We start from the raw sequence: 23842 nt of genomic DNA on the forward strand, positions 1-23842 counted from the left end.
GGGGTTAGGTGGTAGAGGTGGTAGAGGTGGTAGAGCTGGTAGAGCTGGTAGAGGTGGGGTTAGGTGGTAGAGGTGGGGTTAGGTGGTAGAGGTGGTAGTGGTGGTAGAGGTGGGGTTAGGTGGTAGAGGTGGTAGAAGTGGTAGAGGAGTTAGAGGTGGTAGAGATGGTAGAAGTGGTAGAAGTGGTAGAGGTGTGGTTAGGTGGTAGAAGTGGTAGAGGTGGTAGAAGTGGTAGAGGTGGGGTTAGGTGGTAGAGGTGGTAGAGGTGGTAGAGGTGGTAGAGCTGGTAGAGGTGGGGTTAGGTGGTAGAGGTGGTAGAGGTGGTAGAGGTGGTAGAAGTGGTAGAGGTGGGGTTAGGTGGTAGAGGTGGTAGAGGTGGTAGAAGTGGTAGAGGTGGTAGAAGTGGTAGAGGTGGGGTTAGGTGGTAGTGGTGGTAGAGGTGGGGTTAGGTGGTAGAGGTGGTAGAGGTGGTAGAGGTGGTAGAAGTGGTAGAGGTGGGGTTAGGTGGTAGAGGTGGTAGAGGTGGTAGAAGTGGTAGAGGTGGTAGAGGTGGGGTTAGGTGGTAGAGGTGGGGTTAGGTGGTAGAGGTGGTAGAAGTGGTAGAAGTGGTAGAAGTGGTAGAGGTGGTAGAGGTGGGGTTAGGTGGTAGAGGTGGTAGAAGTGGTAGACGTGGTAGAGGTGGGGTTAGGTGGTAGAGGTGGTAGAAGTGGTAGAGGTGGTAGAGGTGGTAGAAGTGGTAGAGGTGGGGTTAGGTGGTAGAGGTGGTAGAAGTGGTAGAGGTGGTAGATCTGGTAGAGGTGGTAGAAGTGGTAGAGGTGGGGTTAGGTGGTAGAGGTGGTAGAAGTGGTAGAGGTGGGGTTAGGTGGTAGAGGTGGTAGAAGTGGTAGAGGTGGTAGAAGTGGTAGAGGTGGTAGAGGTGGTAGAAGTGGTAGTGGGCTGCTCTGTGCCGGCTCGCTACAGGGGCCGGCTTCCCATTGACACGCCATAAAAAGCATCTGGCGGAAACTAATTTCAACCTTGTGGTTATAGATGTCAACAATAAAACCCAAAGAGCTCCATTGAACATCATAAATTAGAATTTCAGCCGTGATCTTGCCCAGCCCTGGGCGCTCCCCTCCCTTTAAAAGTAAAGTCTTTATGATGAACAGGTTGACGGTGATAAATGGTCACAGCTAAGGTGAGCCTGCTACCACTTGGGGATTTGTGCCTCCATCTGTTTTCATTTAGACACAGTTTTGCTTGATATTGTTGGAGGGACTAGGAGCCACCATAACAGTACAGGGTGCTGGACTGCACTCCTGAGGACACAGAGGTTAACTTCTACTGTTTGGTTCAACACGAACTCAATGGCTATGTCTTCACATACAGTACCTTGGCATTGTAGGCTTCTATACGTATTACTCCCGAATACATTACTCCTGAATGCATTACTCCTGAATGCATTACTCCTGTATGAATTATGCATTACTCCTGTATGCATTACTCATGTATACATTACTCCTGTATAAAGTATGCATCACTCCTGTGTGCTGTATGCATTACTCCTGTATGCATTACTCACGTATGCTATATGCATTACTCCTGTATGCATTACTCATGTATGCATTACTCATGTATGCTATATGCATTACTCCTGTATGCATTACTCATGTATGCTGTATGCATTACTCATGTGGGTGTATGCATTACTCATGTATGCTATATGCATTGCTCCTGTATGAAGTATGCATTACTCCTGTATGCATTACTCCTGTATGCATTACTCCTGTATGTATTACTCCTGTATGTATTACTCCTGTATGAATTATGCATTACTCCTGTATGCATTACTCGTGTATGAAGTATGCATTACTCCTGTATGCATTACTCGTGTATGAAGTATGCATTACTCCTGTATACATTACTCATGTATACATTACTCCTGTATAAAGTATGCATCGCTCCTGTGTGCTGTATGCATTACTCCTGTATGCATTACTCATGTATGCTGTATGCATTACTCCTGTATGCATGACTTATTCTTCTCCTGTCTGTTGAATCTTCCTGTTGAATCTACAGGGATGGCTAGTAGGTCCATGTCATGCCATGGTAATTGGATGAGAAGAGCTAAAATTCTTGATAGATCCGGTTTTACTTGAACTATATCACATGGACAGCTAAAAGCTAAAAGCTAAAAGGGCGAGAAGTTCAGCAAAGATGTGAACGTCATTGCCCGGCTCATGTCAACTCTGCTTATTGTCTTTGGCCTACAAAATAACCGTTTGTACTTAAACGGAAGTAAAATGACCTAACACCCCCAGAGCAGAAACAATCTACTGTTAAAAATGGTCTTCTTCAGATAACCTTTCTGAAATGCAGAATGGAACTTGCTCATCGTGCCCTGTGGAAGTATTCAAGTTGGCCTCGCTCCATGAGCACCAATGTGTGTTTATCTTCCACGATACATACCCTCAGTTCAAAGAATAACGTGGTAGTAACGCTGTAATTATCACACAGAGGCAGAACATATGCTTAACCTTGCATGACCTCGCTTATGCATACAAGGCAAATAGAAATTCAGGAATGAATATCAGTTTTTTTCATGTATCTGACAACAGATAACTATTGGTCTATTTAGTATTGGTCTGCATTCGCCAGGCCCTTGTCAGACCCTCCTTATAGGTCACGTGACCTGACACCTACATGAACAACTAGAGGGACGGGGTATTGAAACAATAGTGCAGAGTCCTTCAGCCTTTGTTAGAGTAGCTCTTCATCTTAATGTGCAATAAGGTGCAATAAGGTGCAATGTTGTAGACTGTGTGTATAGGGGCCAATTTACATCAACTTTTTTTTCTAACATAAAGATTTTAACATTGCAAGCTTTGTGTAGGGGGAAATTAAACATCCACCTCCCTACACCTGTACTCCCTGACGAAGGCCATGCAGCCGAAACGCGTCGGTTTTTAAACAACTTTGTTTCTATTGAACATGCCATACTAATAAAGGCATTTTAATTAATTATATGAAGAGTGCCTTGGTCCTCTTTTCTTTTTGATGACCAATTTACACCTTTTACCAAAGAGCACCTTCTATCTACCAAAATATACTATAGTGTACCTTAGTAGCGCTTCCCTTCCTCCTCTTTCTACTTCATAAAGATTTTAACATTGCAAGCTTTGTGTAGGGGGAAATTAAACATCCACCTCCCTACACTTTTCTCATGTCATGATTGCAGTGTTTGGTCATTTGAGGTCAAAGGCAAATCCCTTCATTAGCCTACAATATCCACTGAATATATTAAGAGTGCCTCTTACATCTAGCAGCAATACCATATCACAGATGTGATAATCATGTCACCAGATGACAGGAATGCAGTCGGTTCTCTACATTTTTGGCAGATAAAGTTGTCCAACACAGCTTCAGGTGTGCATACATATTTCCTTACAAGGTGAACATTCCCGCATCTATTGGTCATCTTTTTGTGGTTGATCCGTTTCTTATGTTCTCTCTTCCCACTTTCCAGCAGAGGTAAATGGATGGGCAGTGGCGCTGAACGTGACAGCTAGAGTCTGGCTGCAGTCGATCTCCAGTCCGGGAACCTGATCTATGGAGTTACTTTATTGTATAAATCAATGTGGCCAGACAGCCTGCTTTACCGGTAGCCCGTATCTCTGGGTGACACCAGTGATGTGCGCTCTGCCATTAAACGATCACAATAATTAAACCCACTGCCTCATTCAGCCTCAACCTGCATCACACCACCACGGTCACACAAACCAGGATTCGGTGGTGCTTAAATTAAATTAAACAATCAACATCTCTCTGTTGGAACCCCTTTTACAAATTAACAGCGCAATGCAATACAAGGTTTTCAAATAATGAATCTAACAGGACGTGCATAAACCATCACTTTACTTCCATGGTCTGTTTTCTGATTATCTTAACTTCTAAAGCATTACGTGCGCACAGGCGCGCGCACACACACAGTTTAACATTTTGTATTATCAGGTTCAGGTTGCCACTCACCTGATTTTGATAATCCCTGCAACAGAATCAGATGATCAATTGAAGCTGGTTTCAATAAAGTATATCCAGTCGTTTGAGTATGTTTGAGTTTGTTTTCAAAATGTGTTACAGCATAAAGCACGGTCTCTTCGGTTCAAGTCAGCTCACAACGTTTGAAATGAAATTATCAAAGCACAAAACAACGCGGGAAAAACTGCGGAACCATTCTTTTTTTTTTACTTCAGTCAAATAAATAACTGTGAGGACGGATACCACACACTATTTAATTTCAAGGATATTCGACAGCCAACATTAGTCGACAGAAAATGAACTCGTTTGAGTTACTTCGGGTGTTCATCCCCTAGTCCGACGAAATTCTGAAGATTCGCTCTACTTTATACGGCCAAAAATACTTAAATTTTCCGGGAATCCTGGACTCGTCACAACCAAGGGGTTGCAAAACGGCTCTCTGTCCTCCCCTGTTCTACACCTTCCACAGTGCTGTCTCACCCCTCATGAGATAAATCACTCATATTGCATTGGAAAAGCTCCACATATGATGTGCGTTGTGTTGGAGTTGCTTTGAAGACTACAGCAATCGACGAGGAGCTCTCGCAGCAAGAGTTCGGTTCCAGAGCCCTCGCGCGCGCTCCCTCATTGAACATGCATCCAGAGACATTAACTCCGCGAGGATGCTGTTCTTCAGCACCAAGCGCCTGCGGGGAAACAGATAGCGCCAAAAGTGCTGTTAACTCAAGGGATGATTTTACGAACAGTCTTTTAAGACAGTGTCTAAAATTACACTGACAACTGAAACAGTAGGCTACAGCAATAGTATATGCCAAAATATATTTTTTAGGAGCGTTGGTTTTGGAAAATATAACCCCTATCGCCTCCTTGTGGCGGTGAGGGATGTCGTGCGAGGGCAAGCCTAAAACACCAGAGAGAGACAAGGAATACATATTTTTGTTATAAAACTGTACTTGAACAGACCTACAATATCACCATAATGCAAAATAAAAAATAGTCAAATTATGAAGACACAACAAAGTGAACGCAACCAGACAATAAGATAATGAAACAAGGGACAGTGGGAAACAGAACTGGAAAGCCAAACAGATGATGATTTAGCACTCAACCTAAGTATTAGTTACAAACATACATAGGCTTGTATGAAGTACAAGTGCACAATGGAGCCTATGACATTCTCTAATGTCAACAACTCATAGGGTTGTGGGGGAGGGATCTCATCCTAATGTCTCAGCCATGATCAACGATGATCAAATCAGGAAGAGTGATGCACAACTGTCTTAATGGTATCAATATAGTGACTGTAAACTCCAAAACATCATGGAGGATTATGTCGATTTTTCACTTGATATGTCAATGTTGCCAACAAACAAATCCCATTAAAGCTCAGTGTGGGAGCAGCAAGACAGTTTGGCTCATTGCAGCTACAAGTCAAATGTTTAGAAACAATCTCTCCATCTGTCATTCTGATGATGCATCATTTATGCTTTAAGACTGGATGAAAACAATTCTGAATGTAGCAGCTCACTTCACTAACAATAGTGATATGCTTTCCTTTGTTTGTTGATATAGAAGTAATGAATAATGCATTGGGTTAGGATTTGTGTGGTGTGGTCTGATTTCCTTACCTAAAACCATAGATTTGCTAAATCTGCAACTTCACTCACTAAATTCAATCACTGGGAATAGCCTAGAGGTTAGAGAGGTAAACCAGCAGCTGAAAGGTTGCTGGTTCAACACCCGGGCTAGGTGACACTAAAGGCCACTCTAATCCCATGTAACATCTCCTGCCATTACGCCCTTGAGCAAGGCAATTAACCAAGACTATCTTCAATGAGGCCCGTGCTTCTACGGGGATGTTGGGAAACGCAGAACACAAAGTTCCAATAAAGCATCTATTATATTCTAAGGGCTTACTCCACTGTAGGAGTGTGTTCTGTAAATTCTAAAGTAGGAGTGTGTTCTGTTACTCCCCTGTAGGGGTGTGTTATGTTACTCTACTGTGTGAGTATGTTATCTTACTCTACTGTAGGAGTGGGTTATGTTACTCCGCAGTTGGAGTATATCCAGGTACTCCACTGAAGGAGTATATTATGTTACTCCACTGTAGGAGTATGTTCTGTTACTCCACCATAGGAGTGTGTTCTGTTACTCCACTGTGGGAGTATGTTCTGTTACTCGCAGCCGGCGTATGTTTGGTTACTCGGCTGTAGGGGTATGTTCGGTTACTCAGCTGTGGGAGTATGTTCTGTTGCTCTACTGTAGGAGTGTGTTCTGTTACTCTACAGTAGGAGTATGTTATGTTACTCTACTGTAGGATAATATATTGTATTCGACTGTAGGAGTATGCTATGTTACTCTACTGTAGGAATATGTACTGTTACTCAAATGTAGGAATATGTGCTGTTACTCTACTGTAGGAGTATGTTCTGTTACTCTGCATTAGGAGTATGTTTTGTTACGCTGCAGCAGGAGTATGTTCTGTTACTCTACTGTAGGAGTGTGTTCTGTTACTTTGCAGTATGAGTATATTATGTTACTCTACTGTGGAAGTGTGTTCTGTTACTCTACTGTAGGAGTGAGTAGTATTACACCACTGTAGGAGTGTGTTCTGTTACTCTGCTTTAGGAGTGTGTTCTGTTACTCTACTGTGTGAGTATGTTATCTTACTCTACTGTTGGAGTGTGTACTGTTTCTCTTCTCTCGGAGTGTGTTCTGTTACTCTACTGTATAAGTGTGCTATGTTACTCTACTGTGGGAGTAGGCACTGTTACTCCACAGTAGGAGTATGTACTGTTACACCACTGTAGGCGTAAGTACTGGTACTCTGTACCAGGGGTATGTTTTGTTACACTGCAGTAGGAGTAGGTTCTGCTACTCAGCCGCAGGAGAATGTTATGTTACTATGTAGCGGGAGTATGTTATGATACTCTACTGTAGCAGTGTGTTCTGTTACTCCACTGTATGAGTATATTCTGTTACTCTACTGTTGGGGTATGTTATGTTACTCTACTTTAAAACTTCTTAGGGAGAGGGGGCGACATTTTCACTTTTGGATGAATTGGTGCCCAAATTAAACGGCCTCGTACTCTGTCCTAGATCATATGATATGCATATTATTATTACTATTGGATAGAAAACACTCTTAAGTTTCTAAAACTGTTTGAATTATATCTGTGAGTAAAACAGAACTCATATGGCAGGCAAACTTCCAAACAGGAAGTGAAAATTCTGAAATGGGTCGCTGTGAAAGGCATCGCCTATTCAATTGCCTTATATTTATGGATCTGTATGCACTTCATACGCCTTCCACTAGATGTCAACAGGCAGTAGAACGTGGAATGAAGCGTCTAGCTTGATGTGGGACCGAATGAGAGCCAATGGAGTGACTGGTCAGGCATATTGCCAGTTCTTGGCCACGCACACTACGCATGTGATGTCCTTGTCTGCAATGCGTTAGATAGACATGAAGAAATGCTCCGTCTGGGACTTTATTGGATATATCCTTTTGTCAATAGGGGGTGCTGTTAGCACTTTTTTTTTTTTTACATTGCCAAATTAAACTGCCTAGTAGTCAATTCTTGCTCGTACAATATGCATATTATTGTTATTATTGGATAGAAAACACTCTCTAGTTTCTATAACCGTTGGAATTATGTCTCTGAGTGGAACAGAACTCTATCTACAGCACTTTTCCTGACAGGGAGTGAGATTTCAGAAATCTTGGCCTCTGGTCCCAGGTCAGTTTTAATGTCCCTGTGAATGCTATGAGGATACAAACACTGCCTACGCCTTCCTCTAGATGTCAGTAAGTGGTGACAATTTGAATGGAGTCGATTGCGCAATCAGGGCCTGTATAAAACACCAAAGACCGGAAGTAGCTCTCCTTTGGACCCTGCGCTCGACGCACGATGGACGTTGAACCGACCTCTTTCCAAGCCTTGGTTTAGCCAGTAATATATCGCCGGTCATGTTTTTACTTGTTATAGGTGTTAAAAACATCATAAGGTAGTTAATTTAAATCGTTTTATAGCAATTTATATCCGTTTAGTGCGATTTTGAGGCATTTATTTGTGACGCCCTTCCATGAGCTGGGCACGTTTCCTGTACATACCGAACGTTAGTGGCCATTTCGACGGGACAAGAGGACATCTTTCGACCAAAAGACGATTAGACCGGAGAAAGGATACATTGCCCAAGATTCTGATGGAAGAACAGCTCATAGTAAGAACTATTTATGATGATAAATCGCTGTTCTGTTGAAAAGTTTTAAACGCATATATCGCCATTTTGTTTTGTGTAGCTTCGCTTTGGCGGACCCGGTATTGCACAGTAAGGATAATTTTTGAAATGTAAGTCAGCGATTGCATTAAGAACTAATTTGTCTTTCGATTCCTGTCAACCCTGTATTTTTTTGTCAAGTTTATGATTAGTTATCGATTAGACTAGATCACTCTCAAAGATGGCGCCCGACATTTTCAGGCCAGTTTTGCTACTATTCTCATTGTATAACCACGTTTTTTTGTGGCTAAATATGCACATTTTCGAACAAACTCTATATGTATGTTGTAATATGATGTTACAGGAGTGTCATCGGAAGAATTCTGAGAAGGTTAGTGAAAAAATTAATATATTTTGGTGATCATAACGTTATCGCTCCCGTTGCCTTGAATTCATGCTGGGGTAACGTTTGCACATGTGGTATGCTAATATAACGATTTATTGTGTTTTCGCTGTAAAACGCTTAGAAAATCTGAAATATTGTCTGAATTCACAAGATCTGTGTCTTTCCATTGCTATGCTTTGTCTATTTTTATGAAATGTTTTATGATGAGTAAATTGGTAATACACGTTGCTCTCTGTATTTATTCTAGTCGAGTTGTGATGGTGGGTGCAATTGTAAACTATGATTTCTACCTGAAATATGCACATTTTTCTAACAAAAACTATCCTATACAATAAATATGTTATCAGACTGTCATCTGATGAGGTTTTTTCTTGGTTAGTGGCTATCAATATCTTTATTTGGCCGAATTGGTGATAGCTACTGGTGGAGAGAAAAAATGGTGGACAAAGAAAAATGGTGTCTTTTGCTAACGTGGTTAGCTAATAGATTTACATATTGTGTCTTCCCTGTAAAACATTTTAAAAATCAGAAATGATTGCTGGATTCACAAGAAGTGGATCTTTCATCTGGTATCTTGGACTTCATTGAATGATATTTAGATACTACTATTTACTTGTGACGCTATGCTAGCTATGCTATTCAGCTTTTTTACTGGTGGGGGGGTGGGGGGTGCTCCCGGATCCGGGTTTCTGAGGCGGTAGAAGATATATGAGAAAAACATCCTGAAGATTGATTCTCAACTGAGTTTGACCAGTTTATTCGATTTGTAATATCACTTTTTGAAGTTTTCGTTCATTAGCGTAAAGTTCGATGGACACGTGAACTACACATGCTAGCCAAAGTTGCTAATTCGACAGAAGTAATGGACATTATAAAACAAAAAAACTATTTATTGTGGAACTAGGATTCCTGGCACTGCATTCTGATGAAAGATCATCAAAGGTAAGGGTATATTTATGATGTAATTTCGTATTTCTGTTGACTCCAACATGGCGGAAAATGGCTGAGCGCTGTCTCAGATTATTGCATGCTGTGCTTTTTACTAAAGTTATTTTTTAAATCTAACACAGCGGTTGCATTAAGAATCAGTGTATCTTTAATTATATGTTAAACATGTATCTTTCATCAAAGTTTATGATGAGTATTTCTGTATTTCACGTGGCTATCTGTAATTACTCTCGCTATTTTGGAGCCATTTCTGAACATGGCGCCAATGTAAAACCACGATTTGTCGGTTTAAATATGCACATAATCGAACAAAACATAAATGTATTGTATAACATGATGTCATATGACTGTCATCTGATGAAGTTGTTCAAAGGTTAGTGATTAATTTTATCTCTATTTGTGGGTTTTGTGAAAGCTATCTTTTCTGTGAAAAAATGGCGGTGTGTTTTTGGATATTGTGGTGAGCTAATATGCTGTGTTTTCGCTGTAAAACATTTTAAAAAATCGGACATGTTGGCTGGATTCACAAGATGTTAATCTTTCATTTGCTGTATTGGACTTATGATTTCATGAAATTATATTATATTATATCCCTGTGGCGCTAGGTTATGCTATGCTAGTCAGCGTTTCAGATGAGAATGATCCCGGATCCGGGATGGGTAGTCCAGGAGTATGTTCTGTTACGCTGCTGTAGGAGTATGTTCTGTTACTCTGCAGTATGAGTATGTTCTGTTACTCTAATGTGGGAGTGTGTAATGTTGCTCTACTGTAAGAGTGTTATATTACTCTACTGTAGGAGTATGTTCTGTTACTCTACTGTAGGAGAATGTTATGTTGCTCTGCTGTAGGAGAATGTTATGTTGCTCTGCTGTAGGAGAATGTTATGTTGCTCTGCTGTAGGAGAATGTTATGTTGCTCTGCAGTAGGAATATGTACTGTTACTCCACTGTAGGAGTATATTCTGTTACTCCACTGTCGGATTCTTTTCTGTTACTCTGCAGTGGGAGTTAGTTATGTTCCTCTGCTGTAGGGGTATGTTATGTTACTCTACTGTAGGAATATGCACTGTTACTCTAATGTAGGAGTATGTACTGTTACTCTAATATAGCAGTATGTTCTGTTACTCCGCAGTAGGAGTATGTTCTGTGACTCTGCTATAGGAGTGTGTTATGTTACTCTACCGTAGGAGTATATTCCGTTACTCTACTGTATGAGTATGTTCTGTTACTCCACTGAAGGACTGGGTTCTGTTACTCTACTGAATGAGTATATTTGGTTAGCGTACAGTAGGAGTCTGCTCTGCTACTCTTCTGTAGTGGTGTGCACTGCACTCTACTGTAGGAGTATGTACTGTTACTCTACTGTAGGAGTAAGTACTGTTACTATGCAGTAAGAGTACGTTATAGTAAGTTATATTAATATATAGTACGTTATATAAATCTGCTGTGGGAGTATGTTTTGTTACTCTACTGGTACTCTACTGTATGAATGTGTTATGTTACTATACTGTAGTAGTATCTTCTGTTACTCGATTGTAGGAATTTGAAACGTTACTCTACTGTAGGGCCGTGTACTGTTACTCTACTGTGGGGGTATGTACTGTTACTATACTGTTGGAGTATGTTCTGTTACTCTGCAGTAGGAGAAGTGTTATGTTACTCTACCGTATGGGTGTGTTCTGTTACTCTGCAGTATGAGTATATTATGTTACTCTACTATAGGAGTTTTTTCTGTCACTGTGCAGTAGGAGTATGTTCTGTTACTCTGCTGTATGATTATTTTATTGTTCCCTACTGTAGGATTATGCACTGTTATTCCACTGTAGGAGTGTGTTCTGTTACTTTGCAGTAGGAGTATGTTCTGTTACTCTACTGTAGTAGTACATTATGTTACTCTACTTTAGGAATATGTACTGTCACTCTACTGTTGGAGAATGTACTGTTACTCTACAGTAGGAGTATGTACTATTACTCAACAGTAGGAATATGTACTGGTACTCTACTGTGGGAGTATGTGTAACGTTCCTGACCTGTTTTCTGTTGTTTTTGTATGTGTATATGGTCAGGGCGTGAGTTTTGGGTGGGCAGTCTATGTTTTCTGTTTCTATGTTGGTTTTGGGTTGCCTGGTATGGCTCTTAATTAGAGGCAGGTGTTTTGCGTTTTCCTCTAATTAAGAGTCATATTTAGGTAGGGTGTTCTCACTGTTTGTTTGTGGGTGATTGTCTCCTGTGTCGTCTATGTATGTACCATACGGGACTGTTTGGCTGTTCGTTCGTTTTGATGTAGTCTGTTCCTGTCCGTGAGTTCTACGTTTAGTTAGTTTAATTCATGTTCAGGTTTCGTCTACGTCGTTTTCTTGTTTTGTAATTTTGTAAGTGTTTGTTTTTGTGTTGCCATCGTTTCAAATAAAGAGATGGCTTATTTCCCTAATGCTGCGTATTGGTCCACTGATCCTTCTCTCCTCATCTGAGGAGGAGGAGGACAACAGCCCTTACAGAATCACCCACCAACCTAGGACCAAGCGGCAAGGGAATGCTCAACAGAGCAACCAGGACTTCTGGACTTGGGAGGAGATCCTGGACGGTAGAGGACCCTGGGCTCAGCCAGGGGAATATCGCCGTCCCAAGGCGGAGTTGGAAGCAGCGAAGGCTGAGAGGCGCTGGTATGAGGAGGCAGCGCGGCGACGCGGTTGGGAACCCGTGAGTCAGACCCAAAAATTTCTTGGGGGGGGCACACGAGGAGTGTGGCAAAGCCGGGTAGGATACCTGAGCCAACTCCCCGTGCTTACCGTGGAGGTAGAAGGCGTCGTACTGGTAAGACACCGTGTTATGCGGTAAAGCGCACGGTGTCCCCAGTACGCGTGCTTAGCCCAGTGCGGGCTATTCCACCTTGCCGCACTGGGAGGGCTAAGTTGGGCATCGAGCTGGATGTCATGAAGCCGGCCCAACGCATCTGGCCACCAGTGCGTCTCCTCGGGCCGGCATACATGGCACCAGCCTTACGAATGGTGTCCCCGGTTCGCCAGCATAGGCCAGTGCGGGCTATTCCACCTTGCCGCACTGGCAGGGCTACGGGCACCATTCAACCTGGTAAGGTTGGGCAGGCTCGGTGCTCAAGAGCACGTGTCCTCCTTCACGGTCCGGTATACCCGGTGCCACCTCCATGTACCAGTCCTCCGGTGGCAGCCCCCCGTACCAGGCTGTCTCTCCGGGTTCTCTCTCCAGCTGTTTCCTCCTCTCCAGCGCAGCCAGTGCCTATACCACGCACCAGGCTGTCTCTCCTTCTCCTCCCTACAGAGCCGTCCTGCCATGACCAGCCAGTGCCGTCCTGCCATGACCAGCCAGAGCCGTCCTGCCATGACCAGCCAGAGCCGTCCTGCCATGACCAGCCAGAGCCGTCCTGCCATGACCAGCCAGAGCCGTCCTGCCATGACCAGCCAGAGCCGTCCTGCCATGACCAGCCAGAGCCGTCCTGCCATGACCTGCCAGAGCCGTCCTGCCATGACCTGCCAGAGCCGTCCTGCCATGACCTGCCAGAGCCGTCCTGCCATGACCTGCCAGAGCCGTCCTGCCATGACCTGCCAGAGCCGTCCAGCCAGGACCTGCCAGAGCCGTCCAGCCAGGACCTGCCAGAGCCGTCCAGCCAGGACCTGCCAGAGCCGTCCAGCCAGGACCTGCCAGAGCCGTCCAGCCAGGACCTGCCAGAGTTCCTCAGCCAGGACCTGCCAGAGTCCCTCAGCCAGGACCTGCCAGAGTTCCTCAGCCAGGACCTGCCAGAGTCCCTCAGCCAGGACCTGCCAGAGTTCCTCAGCCAGGACCTGCCAGAGTCCCTCAGCCAGGATCTGCCAGAGTATCTCAGCCGGGACCTGCCCCTTGTCCCGGTGCTGCCCCTTGTCCCGGTGCTGCCCCTTGTCCCGGTGCTGGTCCTTGTCCCGGTGCTGGTCCTTATCCCGGTGCTGCCCCTTATCCTGGTGCTGCCCCTTATCCCGGTGCTGCCCCTTGTCCCGGTGCTGCCCCTTGTCCCGGTGCTGCCCCTTGTCCCGGTGCTGCCCCTTGTCCCGGTGCTGCCCCTTGTCCCGGTGCTGGCCGTTCATTTAGGGGATGTTAGTTTGAGGGTGGTCATTGGGAGGGGAAGACAGAAGCGGGGAGTGACTATGGTGGTGTGGGGACAGCGTCCGGAGCCTGAGCCACCACCGTGGTCAACTGCCCACCCAGACCCTCCCCTGGACTTTGTGCTGGTGCGCCCGGCGTTCGCACCTTGAGGGGGGGGTTCTGTAACGTTCCTGACCTGTTTTCTGTTGTTTTTGTATGTGTATATGGTCAGGGCGTGAGTTTTGGGTGGGCAGTCTATGTTTTCTGTTTCTATGTTGGTTTTGGGTTGCCTGGTATGGCTCTTAATTAGAGGCAGGTGTTTTGCGTTTTCCTCTAATTAAGAGTCATATTTAGGTAGGGTGTTCTCACTGTTTGTTTGTGGGTGATTGTCTCCTGTGTCGTCTATGTATGTACCATACGGGACTGTTTGGCTGTTCGTTCGTTTTGATGTAGTCTGTTCCTGTCCGTGAGTTCTACGTTTAGTTAGTTTAATTCATGTTCAGGTTTCGTCTACGTCGTTTTCTTGTTTTGTAATTTTGTAAGTGTTTGTTTTCGTGTTGCCATCGTTTCAAATAAAGAGATGGCTTATTTCCCTAATGCTGCGTATTGGTCCACTGATCCTTCTCTCCTCTCCTCATCTGAGGAGGAGGAGGACAACAGCCCTTACAGTATGTTCTGATACTCTACTGTAGGAGTATGTTATTTTACTCTACCGTGGGAGTGTGTACTATACTCTAATGTAGGAAGATGTACTGTTACTCTGCTGAAGGAGTATGTACTGTTACTCTGCTGAACGAGTATGTACTGTTACTCTACTGTTGGAGTGCGTTCTGTTACTCTACTGTAGGAGTGTGTTCTGTTACTCCGCTGTAGGAGTATGTTCTGTTACTCAGCTGCAATAATATCTTCTGTTACTCTACTTTTGGAGAATGTTATGGTACTCTACTGTATTGGTATTTTCTGTTACCCTACTGTAGGAGTGTGTACTGTTTCTCTACGGAAGGAGTATGTACTGTTACTCTACTGTAGGATTATGTTCTGTTTCTCTGTTATAGGAGTGTGTTCTGTTACTCTACAGAATGAATATGTTCTGTTACTCTGCTGTATGAGTGTGCTCTGTTACTCTACTGAAGTATTATGTCATGTTTCCCTGATATAGGAGTGTGTTCTGTTACTCTACTGTAGGAGTGTGTACTGTAACTCTGCTGTAGGAGTATGTGCTTTTAAACTACTGTAAGATTATGTACTGTTGCTCTGCAGTAGGAGCATTTTTTGTTACTCTACTGTGGGAGTATGTTCTCTTACTCTACTGTATTGGTGTTTACGATTACTCTACTGTAGAAGTATGTACTGTTACTCTACTGTATGAATGTGTTCTGTTACTCTAATGTAGGAGGGTGTTATCTTACTCTACAGTAGGAGTGTTATGTTACTGTAGAATATTTTATGTTTCTCTACTGTAGGACTTTGTTCTGTGACTCCACTGTAGGAGTGTGTTCTTTTACTCTACTGTAGGAGTTTGTTATGTTACTCTACTGTAATAGTATGCTGTGTTACTCTACTGTGGAAGTGTGTTATGTTACTCTGCTGTAGGAGTGTGTTCTGTTAGTCATCTGTATGAGTGCGTTTTGTTACTCCACTGTGTGAGTATGTTATGTTACTCCACTGTATGAGTATTTTCGGTTACTCCGCTTTAGGAGTGTGTTCTGTTACTCCATTGTGTGAGTATGTTATGCTACTCTGCTGTTGTAGTGTGTTCTGTTACTCTACAGTAGGAGTATGTTCTGGTACTGTAGAATATTTTATGTTTCTCTACTGTAGGACTGTGCTCTGTTTCTCCACTGTAGGAGTGTGTTATGTTACTCTACTGTGGGAGTGTGTTATGTTACTCTAATTGAGGAGTGTAGTGTGTAGCATTGCTCTGCTGTAGCAGTATGTACTGTTACTCTACTGTAGGAATTTGTACTGCTACTCCACTGTAGGAGTATGTTCTGTTACTCTGCAGTAGGAGTATGTTCTGTTACTCTGCAGTAGGAGTATGTTATGTTACTCTGCAGTAGGAGTATGTTATGTTACTCTACTGTGGGAACGTGTACTGGTACTCTACTGTGGGATTATGTGCTGTTTATTTACTGTAGGAGTATGTTCTGTTACTCTGCAATAGGAGAAGGGTTCTGGCACTCCACGGTAGGATTATGTTTTGTTACTCTGCAGCATGAGTATGTCATGTTACTCTGCTGTTGGAGTACATATTGTTACTCTGCTTTATGGATATGTATTGTAACTTTTCAGTGGGAGTATGCACTTACACTACTGTATGAATAAGTAATGCTACTCTAATGTAGGAGCATGTACTGGTACTCTACAGTATGACTATATTCTGTTACTCTGCAGTGGGAGTATGCTCTGTTACTCCACTGTAGGAGTATATTCAGTTACTCTACCGTGGGAGTAATTTCTGTTACTCTGCAGTATGAGTAATTGTTGTTACTCTGCGGTGGGTGTATATTCTGTTACTCTAATGTAGGGGTATGGTATGTTACTGTACTGTTAGCATATGTACTGTTACTCTAATGTTGGAATATGTTCTGTTACTCTGCAGCAGGAGTATGTTATGTTACTCTACTGTATGGGTATTATATGTTACTCTGCAGTAGGTGTATATTATGTTACTCTACTGTCGGAGTATGTCCTGTTACTCAACTTTAGGAGTATGTTCTGTTACTCTGCCGTAGGGGTATGTTATGTTACTCTGCAGTCGGTGTATATTCTGTTACTCTACCGTTGGAGTGTGTTCCGTTAGACTGCAGTAGGCGTATGTTCTGTTACTCTACTGTATGAGTATGTCATGTTACTCTACTTTAAGAGCATGTGCTGTTACTCAAATATAAGAGTATGTTCTGTTTCTCTACTGTAGGACTGTGTAATGGTATTTTAATGTCAGAGTATGTTCTGTTACTATTCTGTAGGAGTATGTTCTGTTACTCTACTGTATGAGTATGTTCTTTTACTCTGCTGTATTGGTTTTTATGATTACCCTACTGTGAGTAACACTGTCTACTGTTACTTTACTGTATGAATGTGTTCTTTTACTCTAATGTAGGAGTGTGTTATCTTACTCTACAGTAGGAGTTTGTTCTGTTACTCTGCTGTAGGAGTATGTACTGTTACTCTACTGTAGGAGTGTGTTCTGTTACTCTGCAGTAGGATTATGTTCTGTTACTCTACTGTAGGATTATGTTATGGTTCATTACTGTAGGAGTATGCACTGTTACTCTACTGTAGGATTATGTTATGTTACTCTGCAGTTGGAGTATGGTTTGTTACTCTGCTGTTGGAGCACCTATTGTTACTTTACTTTGGGAATATGTACTGTTACGATAATGTACTGTTACTCCACAGTAGGAGTATGCCATGCTACTCTACTTTAAGAGTATGCGATGTTACTCAAATATTATAGTATGTTCTGTTACTCTGCCGTAGGAGTATGTTCTGTTAGACTGCAGTAGGCATATGTTCTGTTACTCTACTGTAGGAGTATGTCATGTTACTCAACTTTAAGAGTATGTTCTGTTTCTCTACTGTAGGACTGTGTAATGTTATTTTAATGTCAGAATATGTTCTGTTACTATTCTGTAGGAGTATGTTCTTTCACTCTGCTGTATTGGTTTTTATGATTACCCTACTGTGAGTAACACTATCTACTGTTACTTTACTGTATGAATGTATTCTGTTACTCTAATGTAGGAGTGTGTTATCTTACTCTACAGTAGGAGTGTGTTCTGTTACTCTGCTGTAGGAGTATGTTCTGTTACTCTACTTTTGGAGTAGGTTGTGTTACTCTACTGTAGGAGTGTGTTATGTTACTCTACTGTGGAAGTGTGCTCTGTTACTCTACTGTAGGATTATGGTCTGTTACTCTACTGTAGGATTATGTTATGGTTCATTACTGTAGGAGTATGCACTGTTACTCTACCGTATGATTATGTTCTGTTACTCTGCAGTAGGAGTATGTCATGTTACTCCGCTGTTGGAGTACCTATTGTGACTCTACTTTAGGAATATGTACTGTCACTCTGTTAATCTACTGTAGGAATGTGTTCTGCTACTCCTCCTTAGGAGTGTGTTCTGTTACTCTACTGTAGGAATGTGTTCTGTTACTCCTCCTTAGGAGTGTGTTCTGCTAATCTACTGTAGGAGTGTGTTCTGTTACTCCTCCTTAGGAGTGTGTTCTGCTAATCTACTGTAGGAGTGTGTTCTGTTACTCCTCCTTAGGAGTGTGTTCTGTTAATCTACTGTAGGAGTTTGTTCTGTTACTCCTCCTTAGGAGTGTGTTCTGTTAATCTACTGTAGGAATGTGTTCTGCTACTCCTCCTTAGGAGTGTGTTCTGCTAATCTACTGTAGGAGTGTGTTCTGTTACTCCTCCTTAGGAGTGTGTTCTGTTAATCTACTGTAGGAGTGTGTTCTGTTACTCCTCCTTAGGAGTGTGTTCTGTTAATCTACTGTAGGAATGTGTTCTGCTACTCCTCCTTAGGAGTGTGTTCTGTTAATCTACTGTAGGAATGTGTTCTGCTACTCTACTGTAGGAATGTGTTCTGCTACTCCTCCTTAGGAGTGTGTTATGTTACTCTACTGTAGGAATGTGTTCTGCTACTCCTCCTTAGGAGTGTGTTCTGTTAATCTACTGTAGGAATGTGTTCTGCTACTCTACTGTAGGAATGTGTTCTGCTACTCCTCCTTAGGAGTGTGTTCTGTGAATCTACTGTAGGAATGTGTTCTGCTACTCTACTGTAGGAATGTGTTCTGCTACTCCTCCTTAGGAGTGTGTTCTGCTACTCCTCCTTAGGAATGTGTTATGTTACTCTACTGTAGGAATGTGTTCTGCTACTCCTCCTTAGGAGTGTGTTCTGCTACTCCTCCTTAGGAATGTGTTCTGCTACTCCTCCTTAGGAATGTGTTCTGCTACTCTACTGTAGGAATGTGTTCTGCTACTCCTCCTTAGGAATGTGTTCTGTTACTCTACTGTAGGAATGTGTTCTGCTACTCCTCCTTAGGAATGTGTTCTGTTACTCTACTGTATGAATGTGTTCTGCTACTCCTCCTTAGGAATGTGTTATGTTACTCTACTGTAGGAATGTGTTCTGCTACTCCTCCTTAGGAGTGTGTTATGTTACTCTACTGTAGGAATGTGTTCTGCTACTCCTCCTTAGGAGTGTGTTATGTTACTCTACTGTAGGAGTATGTTATGTTAACCTACTGTAGGAGTATGTTATGTTAACCTACTGTAGGAGTATGTTATGTTAACCTACTGTAGGAGTATGTTATGTTAACCTACTGTATGAGTATGTTCTGTTACTCTACTGTGGGAGTGTGTTCTGTTACTCTACTGTAGGAGTATGTTATGTTAACCTACTGTATGAGTATGTTATGTTAACCTACTGTAGGAGTATGTTATGTTAACCTACTGTAGGAGTATGTTATGTTAACCTACTGTATGAGTATGTTCTGTTACTCTACTGTGGGAGTGTGTTCTGTTACTCTACTGTATGAGTGTGTTCTGTTACTCTACTGTAGGAGTATGTTATGTTACTCTACTGTATGAGTATGTTCTGTTACTCTACTGTAGGAGTATGTTACTCTACTGTATGAGTATGTTCTGTTACTCTACTGTGGGAGTGTGTTCTGTTACTCTACTGTGGGAGTGTGTTCTGTTACTCTACTGTAATTACATGATCACCATTTCATTTCACTGCATGTGCTTTATTACACCACTGTTCAGACAGGATGTTTTGGTAACATCCAAAGTCACCAACCTTCAGAGTGGACGTAGAGTTGAACACTGTGTAACAAATTCCTTTTTATTGGGCTGATTGACAGAATCTCAGCCATGCGTACAATACAGAGGGAGCCGTATGAGTGCTTAATTCATCAATCTCTGCACATGACTGGCTGCCCAGCTGACAGGTGGTGTGGTACGGTGGTGAGGCGGGCGGTTCGCGGCTCACGTTGTTGTCACACTACAGCAGCTTGCCTGTTGTCTGAATGGGAGGGTCTTACCTACCTCTACAGTACTGTAGCTATGTGATTAATCATTCAACAGTGACGCCCATCACACTGGTGGGATACATGAATCTGGTCACAGACACATGAAAACTATGCGGCAGACAGTCTTGCGTTGAGGGCAAGATTTTCAAAGGGAGTATGCTGCCTGCAGTTGGAAATTATATGGCCAAGACAAGCATGATGAAATATTGATGTCATTAATTTCACTGTTAGTGGTGTGTACAGTACAGAGGTCTACAGTGATGGGTGGACATACCACAGTTATGGGGGACATGATAGGCTGACTGCTGATGTGAAGGTCTGGCCTGGCATCACCTGGAGGCTGCCCTGGGAGAGGCTAGAGGTGGACAGCCAGCCATGTAAGGACACTGTTGTTGAAATTGATAGCCGTTTCCTCCCATTCTAATAGTGTTGAATTATTCAGGGGGTGGATTATTCTGAGGGGAGATTTAATATTATGTTGATTGTATACCATTATTGTCACGGCCGTCAAAGGAAGTGGACGAAGGTGCAGCGTGGTTAGCATACATTACTTTTATTTAGGAATGACGGCAACAAAAACAATAAACAATACAAAACCCGACCGTGAAGCTTAAGGGCTATAGTGCCACAAACAAAGACAACTACCCACAACGAATGGAGGGAAAATGGGCTACCTAAGTATGGTTCCCAATCAGAGACAACGATAGACAGCTGTCCCTGATTGAGAACCATACCCGGCCAAAACAAAGAAACACAAAATCATAGAAAACAAAACATAGAATGCCCACCCCAAATCACACCCTGACCAAACCAAATAGAGACATAAAAGGCTCTAAGGTCAGGGCGTGACAGTACCCCCCCCCCCCCCAAAGGTGCGGACTCCGGCCGCAAAACCTGAACCTATAGGGGAGGGTCTGGGTGGGCATCTATCCGCGGTGGCGGCTCAGGTGCGGGACGTAGACCCCGCTCTACCACTGGCTCACCCTACTTTGGTGGCACCTCTGGTGTGGGGACCCTCGTCGCCGATCCCAGACTGGGGACCCTCGTTGCGGGCCCCGGACTGGGCACCTTCGCTGCGGGCCCCGGACTGGGCACCCTCGCTGCGGGCCCCGAACTGGGGACCGTCTCTGTAGGCTCCGGACTGGGGACCGTCGCTGGAGGCTCCGGACTAGAGGCCGTCGCTGGAGGCTCCGGACTAGAGGCCGTCGCTGGAGGCTCCGGACTGGAGACCGTGGCTGGAGGCTCCGGACTGGAGACCGTCGCTGGAGGCTCCGGATCAGAGACCGTCGCTGGAGGCTTTGTGCCATGGATCATCACTGGAGGCTTCGTGCCATGGATCATCACTGGATGCTTCTTGCCATGGATCATCACTGGAGGCTTCGTGCCATGGATCATCACTGGATGCTTCTTGCCATGGATCATCACTGGAGGCTTCTTGCCATGGATCATCACTGGAGGCTTCTTGCCATGGATCATCACTGGAGGCTTCGTGCCATGGATCATCACTGGAGCCTCCTTGCCATGGATCATCACTGGAGGCTTCGTGCCATGGATCATCACTGGAGTCTTCTTGCCATGGATCATCACTGGAGTGAGGAGACGTATGGGCAGTCTGGTATGTGGAGCTGCCACAGGGCTCACCAGGCTGGGAAGACATACTGGAGGCTTGGATCTTGGCGGAGGCACCAGATACACTGGGCCGTGGAGGCGCACTGGAGGTCTCGAGCGCAGAGCTGGCACAACCCGTTCTGGCTGGATGCCCACCACCACCCGGCAAATGCGGGACGCTGGCACAGAGCACACCGGCCTGTGAATGCTCACTCGAGACACCGTGCGCATCACCCCAAAACACGGTGCCTGACCAGTCACATGCTCCCCACGATAAGCACGGGGAGTTGGCTCAGGTCTAAACTCCTCCAATCTCCCCGTGTGCCCCCCAACATTTTTTGGGGGAGCTGCCTCTCGGGTTTCCGTGACCGGGTCTTGTCCCCTGCCATTCTCTCCTCCCCGGTCCAGCTCATCCTCCAGGTTGGCACACGCTGCTTGGTCCCTTGGTGGTGGGTAGTTCTGTCACGGCCGTCAAAGAAAGTGGACGAAGGTGCAGCGTGGTAAGTGTACAATACTTTTATTTAGGAATGACGCCAACAAAACAATAAACAATACAAAACCGACCGTGAAGCTTAAGGGCTATAGTGCCAAAAACAAAGACAACTACCCACAACGGAAGGAGGGAAAAGGGGCTACCTAAGTATGGTTCCCAATCAGAGACAACGATAGACAGCTGTCCCTGATTGAGAACCATACCCGGCCAAAACAAAGAAACACAAAATCATATAAAACAAAACATAGAATGCCCACCCCAAATCACACCCTGACCAAACCAAATAGAGACATAAAAGGCTCTAAGGTCAGGGCGTGACAGTACCCCCCCCCCCCAAAGGTGCGGACTCCGGCCGCAAAACCTGAACCTATAGGGGAGGGTCTGGGTGGGCATCTATCCGCGGTGGCGGCTCAGGTGCGGGACGTAGACCCCGCTCTACCACTGGCTCACCCTACTTTGGTGGCACCTCTGGTGTGGGGACCCTCGTCGCCGATCCCAGACTGGGGACCCTCGTTGCGGGCCCCGGACTGGGCACCTTCGCTGCGGGCCCCGGACTGGGCACCCTCGCTGCGGGCCCCGAACTGGGGACCGTCTCTGTAGGCTCCGGACTGGGGACCGTCGCTGGAGGCTCCGGACTAGAGGCCGTCGCTGGAGGCTCCGGACTAGAGGCCGTCGCTGGAGGCTCCGGACTGGAGACCGTGGCTGGAGGCTCCGGACTGGAGACCGTCGCTGGAGGCTCCGGATCAGAGACCGTCGCTGGAGGCTTTGTGCCATGGATCATCACTGGAGGCTTCGTGCCATGGATCATCACTGGATGCTTCTTGCCATGGATCATCACTGGAGGCTTCGTGCCATGGATCATCACTGGATGCTTCTTGCCATGGATCATCACTGGAGGCTTCTTGCCATGGATCATCACTGGAGGCTTCTTGCCATGGATCATCACTGGAGGCTTCGTGCCATGGATCATCACTGGAGCCTCCTTGCCATGGATCATCACTGGAGGCTTCGTGCCATGGATCATCACTGGAGTCTTCTTGCCATGGATCATCACTGGAGTGAGGAGACGTATGGGCAGTCTGGTATGTGGAGCTGCCACAGGGCTCACCAGGCTGGGAAGACATACTGGAGGCTTGGATCTTGGCGGAGGCACCAGATACACTGGGCCGTGGAGGCGCACTGGAGGTCTCGAGCGCAGAGCTGGCACAACCCGTTCTGGCTGGATGCCCACCACCACCCGGCAAATGCGGGACGCTGGCACAGAGCACACCGGCCTGTGAATGCTCACTCGAGACACCGTGCGCATCACCCCAAAACACGGTGCCTGACCAGTCACATGCTCCCCACGATAAGCACGGGGAGTTGGCTCAGGTCTAAACTCCTCCAATCTCCCCGTGTGCCCCCCAACATTTTTTGGGGGAGCTGCCTCTCGGGTTTCCGTGACCGGGTCTTGTCCCCTGCCATTCTCTCCTCCCCGGTCCAGCTCATCCTCCAGGTTGGCACACGCTGCTTGGTCCCTTGGTGGTGGGTAGTTCTGTCACGGCCGTCAAAGAAAGTGGACGAAGGTGCAGCGTGGTAAGTGTACAATACTTTTATTTAGGAATGACGCCAACAAAACAATAAACAATACAAAACCGACCGTGAAGCTTAAGGGCTATAGTGCCAAAAACAAAGACAACTACCCACAACGGAAGGAGGGAAAAGGGGCTACCTAAGTATGGTTCCCAATCAGAGACAACGATAGACAGCTGTCCCTGATTGAGAACCATACCCGGCCAAAACATAGAAAAACAAAATCATAGAAAACAAAACATAGAATGCCCATCCCAAATCACACCCTGACCAAACCAAATAGAGACATAAAAAGGCTCTAAGGTCAGGGCGTGACAATTATAATATTCTTCAAATGTCTTTCCTCCATTTTTACATGGGTCACCTTACAGATACTGATACAGTGCCAGCATCACAAGAACCAATAAATCAGATTAAGAATATCGGTGGCAGTCTCACTT

At 44.8% G+C, this 23842-nt stretch overlaps 1 protein-coding gene across 1 annotated transcript in view; it reads right to left on the reverse strand.

Moving 5' to 3' along the window:
• LOC139581496 (X-linked interleukin-1 receptor accessory protein-like 2) overlaps positions 1-4715 on the reverse strand; it is a 431652-nt gene extending 426937 nt beyond the window's left edge. The window contains exon 1 of the mRNA XM_071411312.1: positions 4009-4715. The gene's annotated coding sequence lies outside the window, so the exon portion shown is untranslated. The remainder of the gene's footprint in view (positions 1-4008) is intronic.
• Positions 4716-23842: the final 19127 nt, after the last annotated feature.

Source organism: Salvelinus alpinus, chromosome 7 (genome assembly GCF_045679555.1).
Source record: "Salvelinus alpinus chromosome 7, SLU_Salpinus.1, whole genome shotgun sequence".
NCBI classification, from domain to species: Eukaryota; Metazoa; Chordata; class Actinopteri; order Salmoniformes; family Salmonidae; genus Salvelinus; species Salvelinus alpinus.